This window comes from Ambystoma mexicanum, chromosome 2q (assembly GCF_040938575.1).
Source record: "Ambystoma mexicanum isolate Mex_15411 chromosome 2q, UKY_AmexF1_1, whole genome shotgun sequence".
In the NCBI taxonomy this organism is placed as follows: domain Eukaryota; kingdom Metazoa; phylum Chordata; class Amphibia; order Caudata; family Ambystomatidae; genus Ambystoma; species Ambystoma mexicanum.
Genome location: NC_090924.1, coordinates 1,475,831,264 through 1,475,851,052, shown reverse-complemented (window position 1 = coordinate 1,475,851,052; position 19,789 = coordinate 1,475,831,264). Strand labels below are relative to the sequence as shown.

General features: G+C 46.7%; 1 pseudogene; it reads right to left on the bottom strand.

Annotated features, from left to right (window-relative positions):
- LOC138568904 (zinc finger protein 91-like) overlaps nucleotides 1–19,789 on the bottom strand; it is a 429,258-nt pseudogene that overhangs the window by 400,648 nt on the left and 8,821 nt on the right.

Here is a 19,789-nt window from a genome sequence, read left to right as displayed (position 1 = left end):
ATTTAGTCTTGTTGTGGCTTGTTCACACATGGGTAGTGTCATACCATGTATGTCTAGTTTGTCTGTGGCGCTAATTTCAATTATTGGTTGCATTTCTTTTTTTAACATTGTTTCATTGAATTTGAAACAGCTTGCAAGAGTTGGCATTAAGGCCATACAATTGACATTTTTGTGGGCTAATTGTTCCATAACATCCATAGCACATGCATTATAGCCATAAAGTGCATGAATGTGCTGGGTTTTCAATATTGCTTGTGCTTCTTGAGATAGTATACCAACACTAATACTTTTTAAGATATTGGTGTAAGTGAGATCTGCAGATTGCCGCGTGTTTTCTGTTAATTCTCTGTATTGGAAATGTTGACAAAGGATGACATTTCCTATGCTGCCAACAGTTTTACGGCAGAGTTTGTGTCCTAAGGTTTTAAAAATAGGCTCACCTTTCACTGGTGTCAATTGAAGATCTCCGAAAACAATAATGTGTTTTCCTCCAAAGAGCTCTTCATAGTTTGTTTTGAGTACTTCTTGTAATCTGAGGTGAATCAAAGCCAACATTAGGTTGGAGACCATGCTCACTTCATCTATTAGTAGCATTTTCATTTGTTTTAATACTCTGCGTAGTTCCATTGCAGCTTCTGTAGAAAGTTTGTAATAGTCTAATTTGTTTTGGTGTTCTACTGGCAGGAGTAGTAATCGGTGTAAAGTGACACTGCCTATGTTGTACGCAGCTAAACCTGTGGGGGCAGTGACAACAGCTGACAGTTTGTCGTTTGTCAATTGTTGAAGGAATTTGCTGATGATTTTGATTAAGAATGTTTTGCCAGAACCAGCTTCACCACTGACATACAGTAGTATAGGTTTGTAATTTTGGCAGGTGCATTCTTTGTTTTCATGTTGTACACCATGTGCAATTTCTTTTGTTACTTCTTGAAAAATGCTACGTTGCTCATTGTTTAGTTTTGATTGTAGTATAGTTAAGTCTTCTTTATCTTCATACAGACACATGGGGCCTCATTACACGTAGTGCGGTAAGGGTTTACCGGTACCGGTAAGGGCACCGGTACCGGTAAACCCTTACCGCCTTACTACGAGGTCCCTTTGCGGGTTGGTACTTTAACGCCTTCTTTTTAGCAGGTGTTAAAAACCAACCCGCAAAGGGACCAGGGTGCTAATTATGGTACCGCAATTTTCGGCACCGTAATTATCGCCTTCCCCATTCCCATAGAGCCCTATGGGGCAAAAATGGGAATGGGGAAGGGCAATGGGGGAAGAGGGAATTACCGCCCCGCCAACCTTGGAATAGGGCGGTAATTCCCCTTTCCTCCAAGGCGGTGCCGGTATTTTACCGGCATGGACCAAGGTGTTAATAGCACCTTGGTCCACCGCCTACGGTGTAATGAGGCCCATGGTGTTTTCTACTTCCGTCATAGCTAATTCTGCCTCATTTCTTATTAGTGGTTCTCCCAGTGGTTCTTGGCTTCCTGTTACAGAAGGTTGACTACTGTCAGGAGTGTCCTTATCTAGTTGGGCCTGGAGTTCTTCTTTGTGTTGCTGGTCATTGTGCAACATTGTTTTGTAGTGTGTATAGTTTACATCGGTTATAGTGCTTTCATTTGCTTTGAAAGCGTCTTCGTAGGAGTCATAGTTATCTAGTATTTCTTATTCTTTTCTCCATGGTTTAAAGAGTTGTAGCAGGGACATGTAATATAGCTCTTTGGGCCTCATTACACGGAAGGCGGTAAGGGTTAACGGTCACCGGTAATGGTACCGGTGACCGTTAACCCTTACCGCCTTACTACGAGGTCCCTTAGCGGGTTGGTACTTTAACGCCTGCTTTTAGCACAGCCATCAACTCTGCCACCTGACTACTTCGGGGACCAATTTTGTATCCAGCGGAGGGTTCTGGAAACTCCTTCACCCATGCATTCCCTACGCTGGCCACCAGTTCTTTCTCCCCATTGTTGTCAACATGGTACGAGCATCCATCCACATAGACAGTGGGCATTCCCTCACACTTGTCTTCTTCAAAGACTTTGTGTGGGGAATTAAGGTATGCTTGCATGTTGTCCTTGATATTTAGACTTTCCTCCTCTAGATAGTTTTCTCTGGCACAATCATACAAGTCAGCCAGACCTTGCGCGAGGGGACTCCTCTTGTTTTGGCCATATCTGACCTCCACAGGAAAGCCTTGCATTGACAGAATCCAGGAAGTAATTCGGGAATTACTCACATTTCTGGCCCGGATTCTGTCACTTTGGAGGTATTGCAGAGGCTGGTGTGGAGTCTCCACTATGATGTTTTCCCCCTGGATAAACGGGCGGTAATTCTTCAATGCCCACACCGTTGCCAGGAGTGCCTTCTCACAATCGTTGAATTTTTCCTCCACAGAGGATAAAGTTTTGCTCGCATGGGAGATTACTTTATTGACCTTGCCATGCTTTTGGTATAATACTGCCATCAAGCACGTATTAGAGAACCCTGTCTCCAGGAAGAACTCCTTGTTTCTGACAGGGTAAGCTAGGCAAGGCGCTTGTGAGAGGCTTCTTTTGAGTTGTCTTACTGCCTCGGATTGTTCTGGACCCCATTCCCACTTGACCCCCCCCTTCAAGAGATGAATCAGGGGTCTAGTGATCTCTGCGTAGCCTTCAATGAACTTTCTGCTGTAATTAGTCAGTCCAAGGAGGCTCCTTAGTTCCCGCAGAGTTGTGGGGTCTTTCAGTTTCTGAAGTGCTTCCACTTTCTTTTCTTGGGGACAGAGACCCTGAGGAGTAATCTCATGCCCCAAGAAATGAACACGGGTTCTACACCACTGTGCTTTCTGGAAGGAAAGTTTTGCTACGGCGGCCCTCAACTGTGTCAGAACATAACGGATCTCCGCTATGTGTTCTTCCACAGATGAACTTTTGATGAGGACATCATCTACATAAGCCAGGTTACCCCTCGCACCCAGGTCGGGCATGGCCTTATGTAGGAAAATGTTGAATTAATTGCCGGAGTTGAGGTATCCGAAGGGAGTCTGGGTCCATGTGTACTGCTGGCCCCCGAAGGTAAAAGCCAGTTTGTATTGGTCCTCCCTACTGACAGGCACGGTCCAGTATCCATTGGTTAGGTCTATTGCAGTGAATACCTGTGACCCCTGGATCTGGGCCACCCCTCGGTCAATGTAGGGCAGAGGCCATCGGGAAGTATGGACCTGTTTGTTGAGCTCCTCAAGGTCGGCGCAGAGTCTCCACTGGCCGTTTGGCTTCAATATTCCCAGCACCGGATTATTGAAGGTGCTGTGTACTGGACGGATTATTCCCCGGGACTCAAGGTTCTTAATTATTTCAGTAAGGGACTCCATGGATACGAGAGGCAAACGATATTGCTTCACAAAGACTGGAGTCATTCCAGGGTCCGTGGGAATTGTTGTGGTGTGGATGTCGGTGCGACCACAGTCATATGAGTCTACCACAAAGAGATCTTGGAAATCCAAGAAAACGTGTTTCAACTTTTGCTTCTGTTCCAGAGTCACACAGGCATCAGCTAGGTTGACTCTCTCTTCCACCATCTGCCTGAAGCCTGGAAAGACTTCTGGTTTTGCTATCTCAGCATCCTCCTCCAGCTGGGTGGAGAAGTCCCTGGTCAGAGTGCCGATTTGGACCGGAGGCTTCAGGTGGGAAAGGCAGCCCTCATGGACCTGGAAAATCACCTCATCCCTTCTGAAGTCACAAGTCACATCTTCCTTACCATAAGGGCAAGAAGTGTACACCAGGAAGTTCCCCCCATGCCGGGTGAAAATCCTATCTGGTGTTGTATTGTCCTCACTGTCACTGTCAAAACAGTCCTTGGGGATCGGTCCTAATAGTTCATTTCCTAAATCAATGGAGAAATGTCGGTCATCAACCTCCATTCCAATAATGGTGCATGCGGCTAGAGTAATACTCTTTAAGTCGCTGTTATCCACCTCTAGTGGAGTGGTGTCATGTTCTATGTTGACAAATGGTGTTGGGTTTACCCCTAACCCTTGCTGTTGGAGAGAAGCATTTAGATGAATATAAGCATTAGGGTTTTTCAATTTCTGTCCTCTTTTAACTTTCACTTCCAGGGAGAATTGTCGGGTCCTTTCTGGGATGGTGACTTCCTCTTTAATATGAATTTCAATTGCATAAGGTAGCAATTGGGCTGACCTAAATGCTTTTTCTTGATCATCAAAGCCCATGGGATTATCCGCTAATCGGGACCAAGCTTTGAAATTTATTAGGTCCAAACTAATGGCGAAGCGATTGAGAATGTCACTGCCTAAGTAAAAGGCGGCAGTGACGTCTCAAACGACCTAACAATTATGGACTATGCTCTTGGTGCCAATGGAGATTTTGATCATATACCTGCTTGGCAGGAGATGTTTGGAATTGGGTGCTTCCAGGTCCATTTCCCATTTGTCTATCAGTTTGAATGTGGGAATGGCTGGATATTTTGGGAGTTGGCGGAACATGGTTTCGCTGATGAAGCTCTTACCGTTCACACACACTCGAGCGAGAACACAGTCCTTCCCATCATTTAACTGAACAGGGATGAACTGCTCTCCAATTTGCTGAATATCAGCCAGGCTCTCAGCTGATTTCGCATCTTTCTGGACTATAGGAGTGGGAGTGTCTGATTGTGGATTGGTAAAGAATTTCAGAGTATTTCCTTCCAGTGTGGAATACCACCTTAACCTGGGAGGAAGGTTGATTTTCAGAAATAGAGAGGACCCCTCATCACCAGTCTGTTGTCCTACTGCTATTACTCACGTCTGGAATTTGGTTGTTCTGGAAGTGAAATTCAACTTGGTCAGATTTTTGTTCAACCATGTGGCAGGTGCCATTTAAACTAACATGGTTGACACTCTATTATAATTTTATTGGTCGGCTAGTCTGGGTCCAGAGGACCTTGTTTACACAATCTGTTAGGGGTGACAACCTTCTCAGGAGGTCATTCCCTAGTAAACAAGGGGTGCCCTCTGGAGTCACTACTATGACCGGGTGTTTCACCTTGTGTCGCCCAATTTTGATGTCCAAATCTGCAGTCTCCTCGACACAAATTTTCTTCCCGTCAAAGTTCTGCAGTTGTCCAGGAAGAGAGGTGAGAGGAATACGATAATTCTCCCCCCTTCCTGCATTTAGTTCATCAAAGGCCCTTTTGGACAGAAGGGTATCTTGGGATCCAGTGTCCACCAGTGCCAAAATTGTACCCTGCCCCTGTACTTGTACTGGGGCATTATATCTTCCCTCCTTCTCCTCAAGGGGGCACAGATAATGCACATTTTTGGACAACTGGTGGGCTAACTTCCTGGTTTTGGACATGGCGAGAGAAGAGATTTTGGCAGAATTCTGTGAAGACCCTGGGGAATCTGAAAGAAAAAGTTGGCAACTGGAAATGGTTTCGGGTTCTGGGCCACCCCCCCCTTTTTGGAGGCAGTCATCAGATGGGTTTGACCCATGGGATTTTGGTATTGTTGGTTCTGAGATAAGATGATGGGCGGCGGTAGCTCAGTCTCCACATCTCCCCAGTCTGAATTGGCATCCCTTGGGACCCATTTTTCCTTGGGAGGAGTTCCCCCATCTCTGAAGGAGAAGATCCTTTCCCCAGGATCCTCTTGGGATCCCTCTCCCTCAAATTAGAAGACCTGTACCTTCTCCACAAAGTGGGTCTGTTTGGGTCCTTTGTTTCTCCTACCCCCCTCTGCTCCTTGGGTGGCAGACTTTCTGGGGCAGGAGATTTTGTTTCTGGTTCCTGGGTTTCCACGGGCTGTTTACAAGTGGGGAAGGAAGCTTCCTCCAAGGCTTTACATCCCCCTTCTCCTTGTGCCTCCTCCCGGGGAACCGGTGGGTTATCGGGGTGCTGCCCCCGTCATTGTTCTGGAGCACCAGTTTGGGGCATTCTGCGGTGGCATGCTCATCTAAGGGTTCTGTTGAGCCCTCAGTATGTGACCCAGATCCCGTGCCATATTTTGGACCTGGCGCTCAAGTTGTGAAACCCGCTCAGGCTGATACAGGGCTCTATTTTCTCCCCTGGGCTGATCCCGGGAAGGGTAGCTATCCCTTCTCTGGTAATACCCCAGATTGGGAAGATTTGGGTACCCCTCCACCCTTGGCCTCCCCTCTCCCGGATTAGGTGGTCTGGGCTCAGGGAATTGTGGAAAGAAGGATGGATGGTTTTGGGGTTGGAAATTGGGTGGATACCTGGGAAAAAAGTTCTGCCCAATGTTTGGGAAATGTCTGCCCTCCTGTGGGAAGTTAGGAGGGAAGTTCCCCGGTCAGGTGCTTGGGTGGACCCCCCCCTTGGGCTGGGGGAGTCCACACATAACCCAGGATTGGTCTGTTTCCTTTGTAGCAGGGACTTACATAGTCAGGGAAGCGGGGAACCCCATTTGTGGGACTATCTCCTCGACTTCCTGTCTGTGACTGGCCCGAGGGCCAACTGGGATGTGGATTATTTGGTGCAGGCAGGTTTTTAGGCCCCCCCATCTCCAAATCTAAAACGGGGGCAACCTTTACCTCTGCCACCTTGGCAGCAGCAGGGGTGCTGTTGGTTTGGGGTTTTTTCTGCGCATTACTTTTATTTTCTATGGGCTTCTGCACCTCATAGATCCGAGTAGCCTGTTCAATGACCCAGTCTAGTGACCTCTTCTCGTGAAAATATCTCACTAGCTGGGTCATGATGTATTTGGGCAAGGCACGGAAAAAAGTATTGACAAATTCTCTGCTGTCCGTGCGCACCCTTCTGGTGGTCTGCGCAAAGGCACGCTTCAATTCTTGCACAAATTCTTGTGGGGCCTGATGCTCCCCACAGTGCAAATTGTAGGATGCCTTGCGAGCCTCTTGAGGATTTCTATGAACAGAAAAATATTTCAAGATGGCCGCCCTATATGCGGACCATCTTGAATGGTTTTGGTCCTCCAGCCCTGCAAAGAAACTGGAGTATTCTGGGGAGAATGTCCATTTGACGTACTGGATGCAGCTACTGCTGTCCTTCAAATGGAAAGTCTCCATTATTTGTTCATAGAGCTCCAAGTGTTCCCAGGCAGAATACTTGGCGTTCTTATGATAAGGCGTGATGACACTCCTTATTGCCTTTATTTGTTTCAATGGGTCCTTAAGCAAGGCCCTGTTTGCCTTATTGGCCTTTGGAAGTGTGGTTGCCCATGGATGCGAACACAGAGTGGTAGGACTCAATCTAGATATAGGCATAATATCCAGGCAGCACAGAGCAAGCATAGGATTCAATCATTATTCATAGAGTCATCAGCAAGAGGATGGAGAGGAACATGTGCCTCTATGAATTTAACCGCCTCAGATGGCACCGTGAAGAAGTATAGTTTGTTGTTGAACGTGAACTTCAAGCGTGCAGGGAAGAGTATGGCGTAGGGGATGCTCCTCTCCCTAAGGAGTTTCTTCATTCCAAGGAACTGGCGGTGTTCCTGCTGAACTCTGGTGGAAAAGTCAGGGAAAATTCTGATCACCTGCGAGTCCATTCGTAACTCGCCCCTTTCCCGTGCGAGGCAGAGAATTTGGTCACGATCTTTGAAGCTCAAAACCTTAGCAACGATGGGCCTCGGAAAGTCACCAGGTTTAGGCTGCGGTGACAGTGCCCTATGGGCCCTCTCAATGGTGAAGAAGGGAGACATGTCTGGATTGCCCAATAGATCCTTCAAGAGATCCTCGACCGCCGATTCCAGTCGACCCTTCAGCGCATTTTCCGGGACACCAACGATGCATATGTTGTTTCTATGCGACCTAGATTCGAGGTCATCGCATTTGGCCTTGACCGCCTTCATGTCTGAGACCAGAGTGGATATAGTGCCCTGGAGTGTAGCTATATTATCTTTGTTGGCTCCAATCCTGTTTTCAGCCTCCGTGATTCTCATCCCCTGCTGCTCCAGTTTGGCTCTGAGCGTTGCTACATTGGCATTAATGTCATCGACCTTTTCGTGGAAGGCTGCAAAGTTTCTAGCCATGGATTCCATTATTGCTGTGAGGTCAGTGGCAGGTGCCTCGGCGGGGGGCGAGTCGTCAGCTGGATCGCTTGATGTGTGGGCCGAGTCGGACCTCGGGGTGGCTTTAGCAAATTTGTTCATGGCCCCGGTTTTATTGGTATCCCTAGATCTGTTGGACATTGTAGATAATGTAGTAGGGGTGCTGAGTGGCCAGAGTAGAGACCTGAGTAAGAGTGTTGAGTCAGGACAACACACGGTGTGGAGGTGCGGGAGAGGCCCCACCACAAGTCCCGCAGTCAGAGAAACACAGGTCGGTGGAACAGCCCGCCAATCCAAATCGCCCAAACAAATCTTAGGTAGAGGTGGCAGGAACAACAGCGTCAGGGAAATATGAAGTAGCTGCAAGGATAGTGCGACGCCGCCACCCTAGTGGACGAGGTTAGTATCCGGAACAGTCCCCGAGTAAGCACCACAGGAAGAACAGATGGCAGGAGCGTGGGCACTAGTGCGCAGGCGGATATCGCATGGAGCAGTGAAGGCAATGTCTATTGCTTATTGTTTATTGGTGGCAATCTCATGGAGGCGTAATGTTTATTGTGGCAATCCCAAGGAGGTGTAATGTTTATTGTGGCAATCTCAAGGAGGCGCAATGTTTATTGTTCATTAGTGGCAATCTCATGGAAGCGTAAAGTTTATTGTTTATTGGTGGCAATCTCATGAAGGCGTAATGTTTATTGGGGCAATCTCATGGAAGCGTAATGTTTATTGGTGGCAATCTTATGGAGGCGTAATGTTTATTGGTGGCAATCTCATGGAAGCATAATGTGTATTGGTAGGAATCTCATGGAGGTGTAATGTTTATTGTTTATTGGTGGCAATCTCATGGAAGTGTAATGCTCATTGTGGCAATCTCATGGAGGCGTAATGTTTATTGTTCATTAGTGGCAATCTCATGGAAGCATAAAGTTTATTGTTTATTGGTGGCAATCTCATGAAGGCGTAATGTTTATTGGGGGCAATCTCATGGAAGCGTAATGTTTATTGGTGGCAATTTATGGAGGCGTAATGTTTATTGGTGGCAATCTCATGGAAGCATAATGTGTATTGGTAGGAATCTCATGGAGGCGTAATGTTTGTTTATTGGTGGCGACCTCATGGAGGCATAATACTTATTTGTGGTAATCTCATGGAGGCGTAATGTTTATTGTTTATTGGTGGCAATCTCATAGAGGCGTAATGTTTATTGTTTATTGGTGGCAATCTCATAGAGGCGTAATGTTTATTGGTGGCAAACTCATGGAGGCTTAATTTTTATTTGTGGTATTCACATGGAGAAGTAATGTTTATTGGTGGCAATCTCATGGAAGCATAATGTTTATTGTTTATTGGTGGCAATCTCATGGACGCGTAATGTTTATTGTTTATTGGTGGTAATCTCATGGACGCGTAATGTTTATTGGTGGCGATCTCATGGAGGCATAATACTTATTTGTGGTAATCTCATGGAGGCGTAATGTTTATTGTTTATTGGTGGCAATCTCATGGAGGCATAATGTTTATTGGTGGCAATCTCATGGAGGCATAATGTTTATTGTTTATTGGTGGCAATCTCATGGACGCGTAAAGTTTATTGTTTATTGGTGGCAATCTCATGAAGGCGTAATGTTTATTGGGGGCAATCTCATGGAAGCGTAATGTTTATTGGTGGCAATCTCATGGACGCGTAATGTTTATTGTTTATTGGTGGCAATCTCATGGACGCGTAATGTTTATTGTTTATTGGTGGCAATCTCATGGACGCGTAATGTTTATTGTTTATTGGTGGCAATCTCATGGAGGCGTAATGTTTATTGTTTATTGGTGGCAATCTCATGGAGGGGTAATGTTTATTGGTGGCGATCTCATGGACGCGTAATGTTTAATGTTTATTGGTGGCAATCTCATGGAGGCGTAATGTTTATTGTTTATTGTTGGCAATCTCATGGAGGGGTAATGTTTATTGGTGGCGATCTCATGGACGCGTAATGTTTATTGTTTATTGGTGGCAAGCTCATGGACGCGTAATGTTTGTTTATTGGTGGCAATCTCATGGAGGCGTAATGTTTATTGTTTATTGGTGGCAATCTCATGGAAGCATAATGTTTATTGTTTATTGGTGGCAATCTCATGGAGGCATAATGTTTATTGGTGGCGATCTCATGGAGGCGTAATGTTTATTGGTGGCAATCTCATGGAAGCATAATGTTTATTGTTTATTGGTGGCAATCTCATGGAGGAGTAATGTTTATTGGTGGAAATCTCATGGAAGCATAATGTTTATTGTTTATTGGTGGCAATCTCATGGAGGAGTAATGTTTATTGGTGACAATCTCATGGAAGCATAATGTTTATTGGTGGCGATCTCATGGAGGCGTAATGTTTATTGGTGGCAATCTCATGGAAGCATAATGTTTATTGTTTATTGGTGGCAATCTCATGGAGGAGTAATGTTTATTGGTGGCAATCTCATGGAGGCATAATGTTTATTGGTGGCAATTTCATGGAGGCATAATGTTTATTGGTGGCAATCTCATGGAAGCATAATGTGTATTGGTAGGAATCTCATGGAGGTGTAATGTTTATTGGTGGCAATCTCATGGAAGCATAATATTTATTGTTTATTGGTGGCAATCTCATGGAGGAGTAATGTTTATTGGTGGCGATCTCATGGACGCGTAATGTTTATTGTTTATTGGTGGCGATCTCATGGAGGTGTAATGTTTATTGTTTATTGGTGGCAATCTCATAGAGGCGTAATGTTTATTGGTGGCGATCTCATAGAGGCGTAATTTTTATTTGTGGTATTCACATAGAGGGGTAATGTTTATTGGTGGCAATCTCATGGAGGAGTAATTTTTATTGGTGGCAATCTCATGGACGCGTAATGTTTATTGGTGGCGATCTCATGGACGCGTAATGTTTATTGTTTATTGGTGGCGATCTCATGGAGGCGTAATGTTTATTGTTTATTGGTGGCAATCTCATGGAGGCGTAATGTTTATTGTTTATTGGTGGCAATCTCATGGAGGCGTAATGTTTATTGTTTATTGGTGGCAATCTCATGGAGGCGTAATGTTTATTGTTTATTGGTGGCGATCTCATGGACGCGTAATGTTTATTGTTTATTGATGGCAATCTCATGGAGGCGTAATGTTTATTGGTGGCAATCTCATGGAGGAGTAATGTTTATTGGTGGCGACCTCATGGAGGCGTAATGTTTATTGTTTATTGGTGGCGATCTCATGGAGGCGTAATGTTTATTGGTGGCGATCTCATGGACGCGTAATGTTTATTGGTGGCGATCTCATGGACGCGTAATGTTTATTGGTGGCAATCTCATGGACGGGTAATGTTTATTGGTGGCGATCTCATGGACGCGTAATGTTTATTGGTGGCAATCTCATGGAGGAGTATTGTTTATTGGTGGCGATCTCATGGAGGCGTAATTTTTATTTGCGGTATTCACATGGAGGGGTAATGTTTATTGGTGGCAATCTCATGGAGGAGTAATGTTTATTGGTGGCGATCTCATGGACGCGTAATGTTTATTGTTTATTGGTGGCGATCTCATGGAGGCATAATGTTTATTGGTGGCAATCTCATGGACGCGTAATGTTTATTGTTTATTGGTGGCAATCTCATGGACGCGTAATGTTTATTGTTTATTGGTGGCAATCTCATGGACGCGTAATGTTTATTGGTTGGTTGAAAGGTGAATGCAATGATCTGGGGAGTCGATGTTTAGGCTTTGGAGGGTATTTGTGTATTTTAAGGATTTTATGGCAACTGATTACTTAACTTTTTTTAAACTTAATTTCATTGGCATTTATTAGAAACAACACAGTTAAGTCACTGTTAACCAAAATTATGTTGACTTGTGTTGAGTTAAGATTCCTCCTCCCCCCACCCCTTAAAACCATGTAAGCAGATGGGACATGGCAGCTCAGCTTCGCAAAACATACTTTTGGAGTTTCAACAATGTACCTTCTACCTTTGAGAACACCAATATCTAACAGACATGTGCCAGGTCCACAAAAACTCACCTTCCCACCCTCCGCCAAACTTAATAACAGGGTTAAAGCGCATCCGTGTGTCGCTGGGCACCACTATTCAGAGTCTCAGGTGCTTATTATGGGAAACTTGAATTCAGCCTGTCCACTCACCCAATCTTTCAAACATCACCTTGCATACATTCACCTACTCACAACCATCTAAGGTTCTACCCACCCACCCAGTATGAGTGCATACCACTCCTGTGTAAATACCTACAATTTATCATTAACGATGGTCGTCAATCTGTCTATCACCATCCTGGCCTGCACTTTTTTTCCCAGATTTCCTTTGAAGGGAGGTTTTTATTCTTCCAGGCTTGGGTGATGGCCAGGTGTCCCGCTCCAAGTATCGCCTCCCACATTCTGGGGAGTCTATGCTCATTTCTATCCTTAGCAGGGATCCCCAGAAGCATGGAATCCCAGTAATTTCTTTCATCCAGCTCAAGACATCCTTCCAAAACACTTTAACCTTGGGGCAGTGCCACCACATATGTGAAAGGGAGCCCACCTCCATGCATCTCCTGGGACAGAGAGGCGAAGATCCCGGCAACATCCTAGATAACCTCAAGGGGTCTCTGCGCCCTCCCATCAACATTTTATAATTGTGCTCCATTGTGGAAGCAAACAGATTACACTGAAATGCGACTTTGTATATTTTCGCCCAGTCCTCCTCTAATAAATCCTCCCCTACTAGATTTACCCAGTATCTCTGAAATGTTTGTCTCCCTGTCAATATCGATGAGTTAATGGCTTTATATCATTTGGATAAAATGCCTTTTCTAGAGGGTGCTGCGTCCAAGGCTTTCTCAAAACTGGTGAGGTCCGTTGCCAAGGAACCTTCCCATTTCGGGTCAGTGAGTATACCCTTCAACCGCATATATTCCAAGACCAATATCGTCTCTTTCCCTAATCCTATCCTCTCAAGGCCCAGATCGGACTATCTTTGTGCATGTCTCAGACCCAAACTCCTGAAGTTAAATGGGGGGCCCCACTCCGACGACAGAGGTGAGGGCCACGTTGAAAAGACTTGGTTTGAGCTCCTGCCTTGCCAGACCGACCAGAGTACCCCCAATGTGGGGTGATTGCTCTCAGAGGGAACCAAAGATAATCCCTTAACTTTAACGGGTGTGCTACTCTGTCTTCCAGATATGCCCACTGTGTTTTTCTGTCGTCCCTCACGTGATTAAGATACGTAATTGGGCAGCTTCATAGAATAGGCTGATGTCCAGGAAAACGACTGCTCCCTCGTCTCTCGGAAGTGTAAGGGTAGTGATCTTCACTCTTGGGGTCTGGTTATTCCAAATAAATTTGCAGATGTCTCCCAGGAGGTCCTGGAAGAACCTCTCTGGAATTTGACTCAGGATGGAGGAAAATAAATATAGCAGATGGGCGAGTGCATTAATTTTAACTGAGGTCATATGGCCATACCAGGTTAAAGTCAAGGGGGTCCACCTTCTCAGGTCTTCTTTAAGCTGTGACTGGAGGGGGTCATAATTGACCCGTGCCATCCCTCTCAAATCTCTAAATATCTGTATTCCCAGATATGGGAGTTTGTCATTCTCATGCCCCAGTACTTCTTCCTCGGATCTAATAAGGGGCTCAGCGTTTGGATAGGCACGAGTTCTGTACATTCATTTTGAGGCCGGACTGGAGGACATAGCTTGCTATTTGTTACATTAGCGCCGGGAGTGACTGCGGAATGCTTGTAAGATAACACAGAATATCATCTGCAAAGAGTGACAACATGCAACCGATCTCACCCTCTGAAATTCCCTGTATGAGTTGGTTTTCCAGTATCGCCACCACCAGAGGTTCCATGGTCAGGGCATGTAACGGGGGGAAGAGGGCACCCCTGTCTCGAGCCCCTTGTCAAACTGAAGACCTCAAAAGGCCCCCCCATTTATTAGGAGGTGCGCCCTGGGCCCCTATATAGCGCTAACACCCATTTCCCAAGGTTTATCCCGAACCCCATCCTCTCAAGAATTTTCATCATAAAGGGCCACTCGACCCTATCGAAGGCTTTCTCCAAATCTAGGGAGATTAAGCAGGCCTCCTGGTTCCCCATTTGGATGCTATGGATAAGGTTGATGGTTTTTCGTATGTTGTACGAGCCCTGGCTGCCCTGGAAGAAGCCCACTTGGTGGCAATGAACCAGGGTCGGCAATATCATCTCTTGTTTACACCCCCCCTCCCCCAAGACCTTAGCCAGGATCCTAACATCACTATTTAGGAGGGAGAATGGTCTATAAGATGAGCACTTTGAGGGGTCCTTTCCTTCCTGATGGATCGCTATTATTTTCACCATCAACATCATGTCAGGGAGGGTCTCCCCCTCCAGACAGGCGTTGAAAAGTCTAACTAATTAGGGGACGAGGGTTGATCTAAAAAGCTTGTAGAATTTCATTGTAAAGCCATGCTTCCCAGGTTCTGTACCCCCTTCATACCTTTAATCGCTAATAAGACCTCCTCCTCCGTGATGGGGGTGTCCAGGTCTTCTGCTTTGTTATACGCTAGGCCAGGGAGGCAAAGCCCCACCAGGAATGCATCAATTTGTTCCTCTTGACCCTCCCATTCCGACATGTACAATTTGCCATAATACCTAGCATATTCATCCACTATACCCTGTTGGTCACACCACACCGTCCCTTCATCTGGTGTGATACATCCTATCGTCCTCCTTTTCTTTTCCTCCTTATAGCTCCATACTAGTATCTTATCTGCCCTTTCCCATGGTATTTTTGTCTCAAAATCATTTCCCTTTTCTCTGTGTCTTGAACCTGGATCATATTCAGTTGTGATTTATAGTGACAGAGTTTGCTCGATAGCGCTGGGGACATGAAGTTGCCTTGGTTTCCTCCCAGCTGTATTAGTTCTGTTTTACGGCGGAGTAATGTTTCCTGTCTCAAACTCGTCTTCTTTTTTTGTGATCCTATCATCATCAGGACTCCCCTTATCATGGCTTTAAACCCTTCCCACAAGGACTGGAGCATCACTTCTGCTTTGTCATTAAGAGTAAAGTATTATTTGATTGCTTCTAATAGTTTTAGCTAGCTGCCTTGTTTTAACAGGAATTCATTGTGCCTCTGCGGGTGTGGGGGTAGGAGCATCTCCCATCCCCATTACCACTTTCACCATGTCATGGTCTGACCAAGGAATTGTGGCAACCTGGGAATCTACGACTTTGGCTTTGAGTTGTGGGGAGTCCACTAAAATGTTTACAATCCGGGAATAACAATTGTGGACAAAGGCCAGGCGAGTGAGTCCACCACGTCAAGGGCATCGATAATGCTTTTAGAGCAGAGCTAGTCCAGCTCACTGCCTCGTGCTTCGAGAGACTTCCCCAGCCTCTTACATTCTTTCTTGGGGTCCAGGACCATATTAAAATCCCATCCTATCATTAGCAGGCCTTCGATAAAGAGAATCAACTTATCCCTCACCCCTCCCATAAATCACACTGTCCCGAATTTGGGGCACAGACTGAGCCCAATGTCATCTGGGTACCATTCACGCTACCCCTTTACGAAGACATAACAGCCAATCCCTTTAGCCATGACATCCTCCACTAGCAGACCCAAATGGACCGAGACCAACACCGCCACCCCCCTTTTCTTTTGGGTATCTGAGGGCATATATATTTCCCCCACTTCCCTCGATCTCAAATGGTGTTCTATATCCCTCATCCAGTGAGTTTCTTGCAGGCATAGAAGATCTAATCTCGCTCTTTTGAATCCTCAGAGAAGCACTGACCTCTTTTTCGGTGAGTTAAGACCACGTACATTGAGGGAGCCGAATACAATATCACCTATTGGCCCTCATTACGATACTGGCGCTAAACCATGGCGCTATTAGCACCATGGTTGGTGCCGGTATCGTAACAAGTACGCCAATGTTCAATGGGGAATTACCACCCCATTCCAAGGTTGGCGGGGCGGTAATTCCCCATTGAACATTGGCCCTTCCGTATTCCCATTTTTGCCCCATAGGGCTCAATGGGACTGGGGAAGGCGCTAAGTACGGTACCGCAAATTGCGGTACCATACCTAGCACCAAGGTCCCTTTGCGGGTCCCTACTTTAACGGCTGGTCTAGAGGTCGGGTCCTGCAAAGGGACCTCGTAGTAAGGCGCTAAGTGTTTAACGGCGCTGCAGCCTTTTAGGGCGCCGTTAAACACTTAGCGCCAGGGTCCTAATGAGGGCCATTGCCATCATTTGCCCATTGCCTTGCTATAACAAAGCCCCTCTTGCACCTGAGACTCTCCGTCTGTACTACACAAAGCACCCGGCCCAGCTGAGAACAGTGTTAAAATTAAACCATTGACATAAAACTTGCATGACCTCTGCAGGTCTAATTTAACACCCCCAGGCATCCAATCCCACTCAGATAGTTCACCCGAGACAGAATCAAATCACCAGTGGACGGCCCCCGAACGTAGGATCCAGCTCTAAATAAATAACTCACTTCCCTGAGCCACTCCCGAACTAAGCATTCCAAAGCTTTCCCCCTCTTCCTCCATGTTACAACCTACATTGCTCTGTCATTCCACCACCATCAAATCACAGAATCAATGGGCCTCATTACACGGAAGGCAGTAATCATGGTGCTATTAGCGCCATGGTTGCCGCCGGTATTTTACTGAGTCCGCCATGGTGAATGGCGGAATTACCGCCCCATTCCAAGGTGTGCGGGGGCGGTAATTCCCCATGGCACTTCCCTATTCCCATTTTTGCCCCCATAGGGCTCAATGGGAATGGGGAAGGCGGTAATTACGGTACCGCAAAGTACCGAGCCATTCAACACTCCAAACAGCATTCATACCGGTTTCGGACAGGGCTGTCTCAGTCATTGTGTCAACCACCAGATACTAGAAATCCACAACACAGAATGCATATTCGTCACATTCACCCAGGTCCCACCCACAGGAGGTACCCAGAACATACATGGGGAAGGCTCCAGCTAGTCTGGCCGGGCCTTCACAACCACACCATATATGGCATTTCCACCCAACAGCCAGTCAGGGCGAAGGGACAGAGTCAGGGCTTCCCAGGACTTTGGGAAAACAAGGTAATAGAAAGCAAGAGGCCACAGGGGCCATCTTGTTTTCCATCAGGAATCAACTGATCCCAATGGCAGGGCAGGGGTATCCCCAAAATGGAGGATACTCCGTGCACCTGTCAAATTCAGCATGGAGCTGCCACCAGCCCATACCCTGCTCTGTGGGCCACCCACAGGTGCCCAAAAACATACACTAGGGGCACATGGTTGTACCCCCCCACCCATGAGTGCCATAAAGGTATCCCACGGGTCCGTTCACCAAACCAAAAGAGAGAGAGCTGCACCGCCAGGAGTCCCACATGGACTCCTGCACGGAAAACACGACAGAACATACGATAAAAAGCAGTAAAGGACAAGGATACAGAGGCCCTGTCCCTCCGATGCATTTCCAGCATCACACCCATCCCTCTCAAGGAACCCAAAGAAGCAGCGATTGTTCCTATGTTGTCGATTTTCAAAGTCGTCCATCTTCAATTGAATCTCCATTCTTTGGTCCTTTTTTGTCTGGACCAAAGAATGGTATCTAACACCGAGCGGATTCCCTTGATCTCATACATTAGCACAACAATGTATTTTCTTGTTGTAGCTGGGTCTTCGGCCACGTTCGCCATCTGCGAAGAAGCTTTGTTGATACTGTCACCTGTGTGGGATTGAAAGTGGAATTGCAGTAGGGCTCGCCTCAAGGCTTTCACTGTGTGTTTCCCAAAGGAGAGCAATGCCAAGTCTTCTCCACTCCCTTCCTCCTGAGTAGGCCGCTGCTACATGCGCAAGACAGGCAGTGGGTCTCCACCACTGGCAGAGTGCCGGGTGACTGGTAGCCCCAGAGGTTCCAAGGGACGGCGCATGGGGCCTGTTCTGGCCCGGGACTCTTGTAGATGAAACCTCACTGTGCAGTACGAGCCTGGCATGCAGGAGCATACGCTGGACCGATTCACATGGCTAGATCAGCCATGGTAGCTCGGATTAACTCCAAAGTTGGGACGAGGGTAGTCAGGAGTTCAATCTCTTCTGGTGAATCGAGCTCATGCGTCTCAGGACCCCTTAACTCCTAACTCTCTGGAGCGAGCAGAAGGATCAACTGTCCCGCATGCACCCCTTGGTGGTCTCCCCTGATTACATTATTGATTGTATTACATATGTGTTCTTATCTATATCTGTTGACATGATGTACAGCACTCTCATACACCTTGGGCCTCATTATAAGCATGGCGGTCTGGGAACTACGGTACCGGTAAGCATGCCGGTACTGTAGTTCCCGGACCACCATACTACGAGCGGCACCCGCGAGCGCAGCATGTCAGAAGTAATGGCATCGTCGTTGATGGTGCCGGTGCATCCGACGTCCCCATTTCCATTGAGACCTGTGGGGCTCAAATGGGAATGGGGACTGACAGGCACCAGCACCAGGCAATGCAGGAATTACCGAGTCCGGCAATGTCGGAATTACCTGGTAATTCCTCATTGACGGGTGCCGGTAAAAATGCAACTCCTGCGGCAGGGTTATAATGAGGCCCTTTGTTTTTTTGCGCTTTATAAATGTGTACGGCATCCACTGGAAACTGATTTAGCGGCGAGATGTTTGGAATTGGGGAGAGCACTACATATCTAAGAGCATCACGTCTGTTCTATGCATGCACATTCCAGACCGGGGCTACGTTTCTCCAAGTTGCATTTCTCCTGTCCTTGTTGTTTCCCAACGCAGACTCTGGCCTGATTTGTGCCCCACTTCTGCTCGACTTCCTGCAATACTCGCTGCTGCATCCTTCTCCTCAGGCTCCAGTGCTACTTCCTGGAAACTGCTCATTGTGACTTCCTGGTGTTGACAGCTCTGATTTCCCTTTGGATAGTGTTGGGTAGTGTTGTGCAGATCCTCTGGTATTTTACCTCAGTCACACCATCGACCTGCCTTGCAAACTTTGCTGCACTGTGACTAGAGAACTGTGGTTTAGCTTTACTTTGTTTTAGATACAGGAAGACTTTGCACCTTGTCTTTGGAATATGTTACTCCTTTAATCCCAACATCTCTGTTCACTTAGGTGAATTTTCTCTCTGGCTGCATCGTGCCTCCTGGCCACTTTCCCTGTTGGGGGGATCCGTGAGAACTCGTCTTCATGCCAGTGGGTTGGTCCTGTGTCCACTGGCGGCGGGGTCTACTCCATCCTATGAGCTGATGCATTTCAATGGAGAACACTGCTTAGGTTCTGGACTCAGCACTTCTCTCTCCAAGGTATGGTGAGGGCCTCTACGTGTATTATGTGTTATCACTGTTACTTACCTTTGCTCCTTAGGACAAGAACATGGTCAAAGATAATGCTCTGGAAATGAGAATGCTGCACTTACCCTAACCAGTCCAAAGACCCTCACAAACCATGCACAATGAGCCTCATTCCGAGTTTGGAGATAGCCATGGTGCTATAAGCACCATGGCTGCCTCCAAATTGGGCTCCATTACCGGGTTCCTGAAATGAGGATTTACCAGGTCATTTCGACATAGGAGGACCCGGTAATTCCTCCTTGCAGGAACCCATCCCCATTCCCATTTGAGCCCCCATAGGGCTCAATGGGAATGGGGAGGGAGGTAATAATGGGCACATTACAACTGGCCCGTTATTACCTCCCTCTTCCCCTTGCGGAACACGGAAAGGACGCCTGGTTTTACCAGGCATCCTTACAGGGTCCCGCAAAGTGAA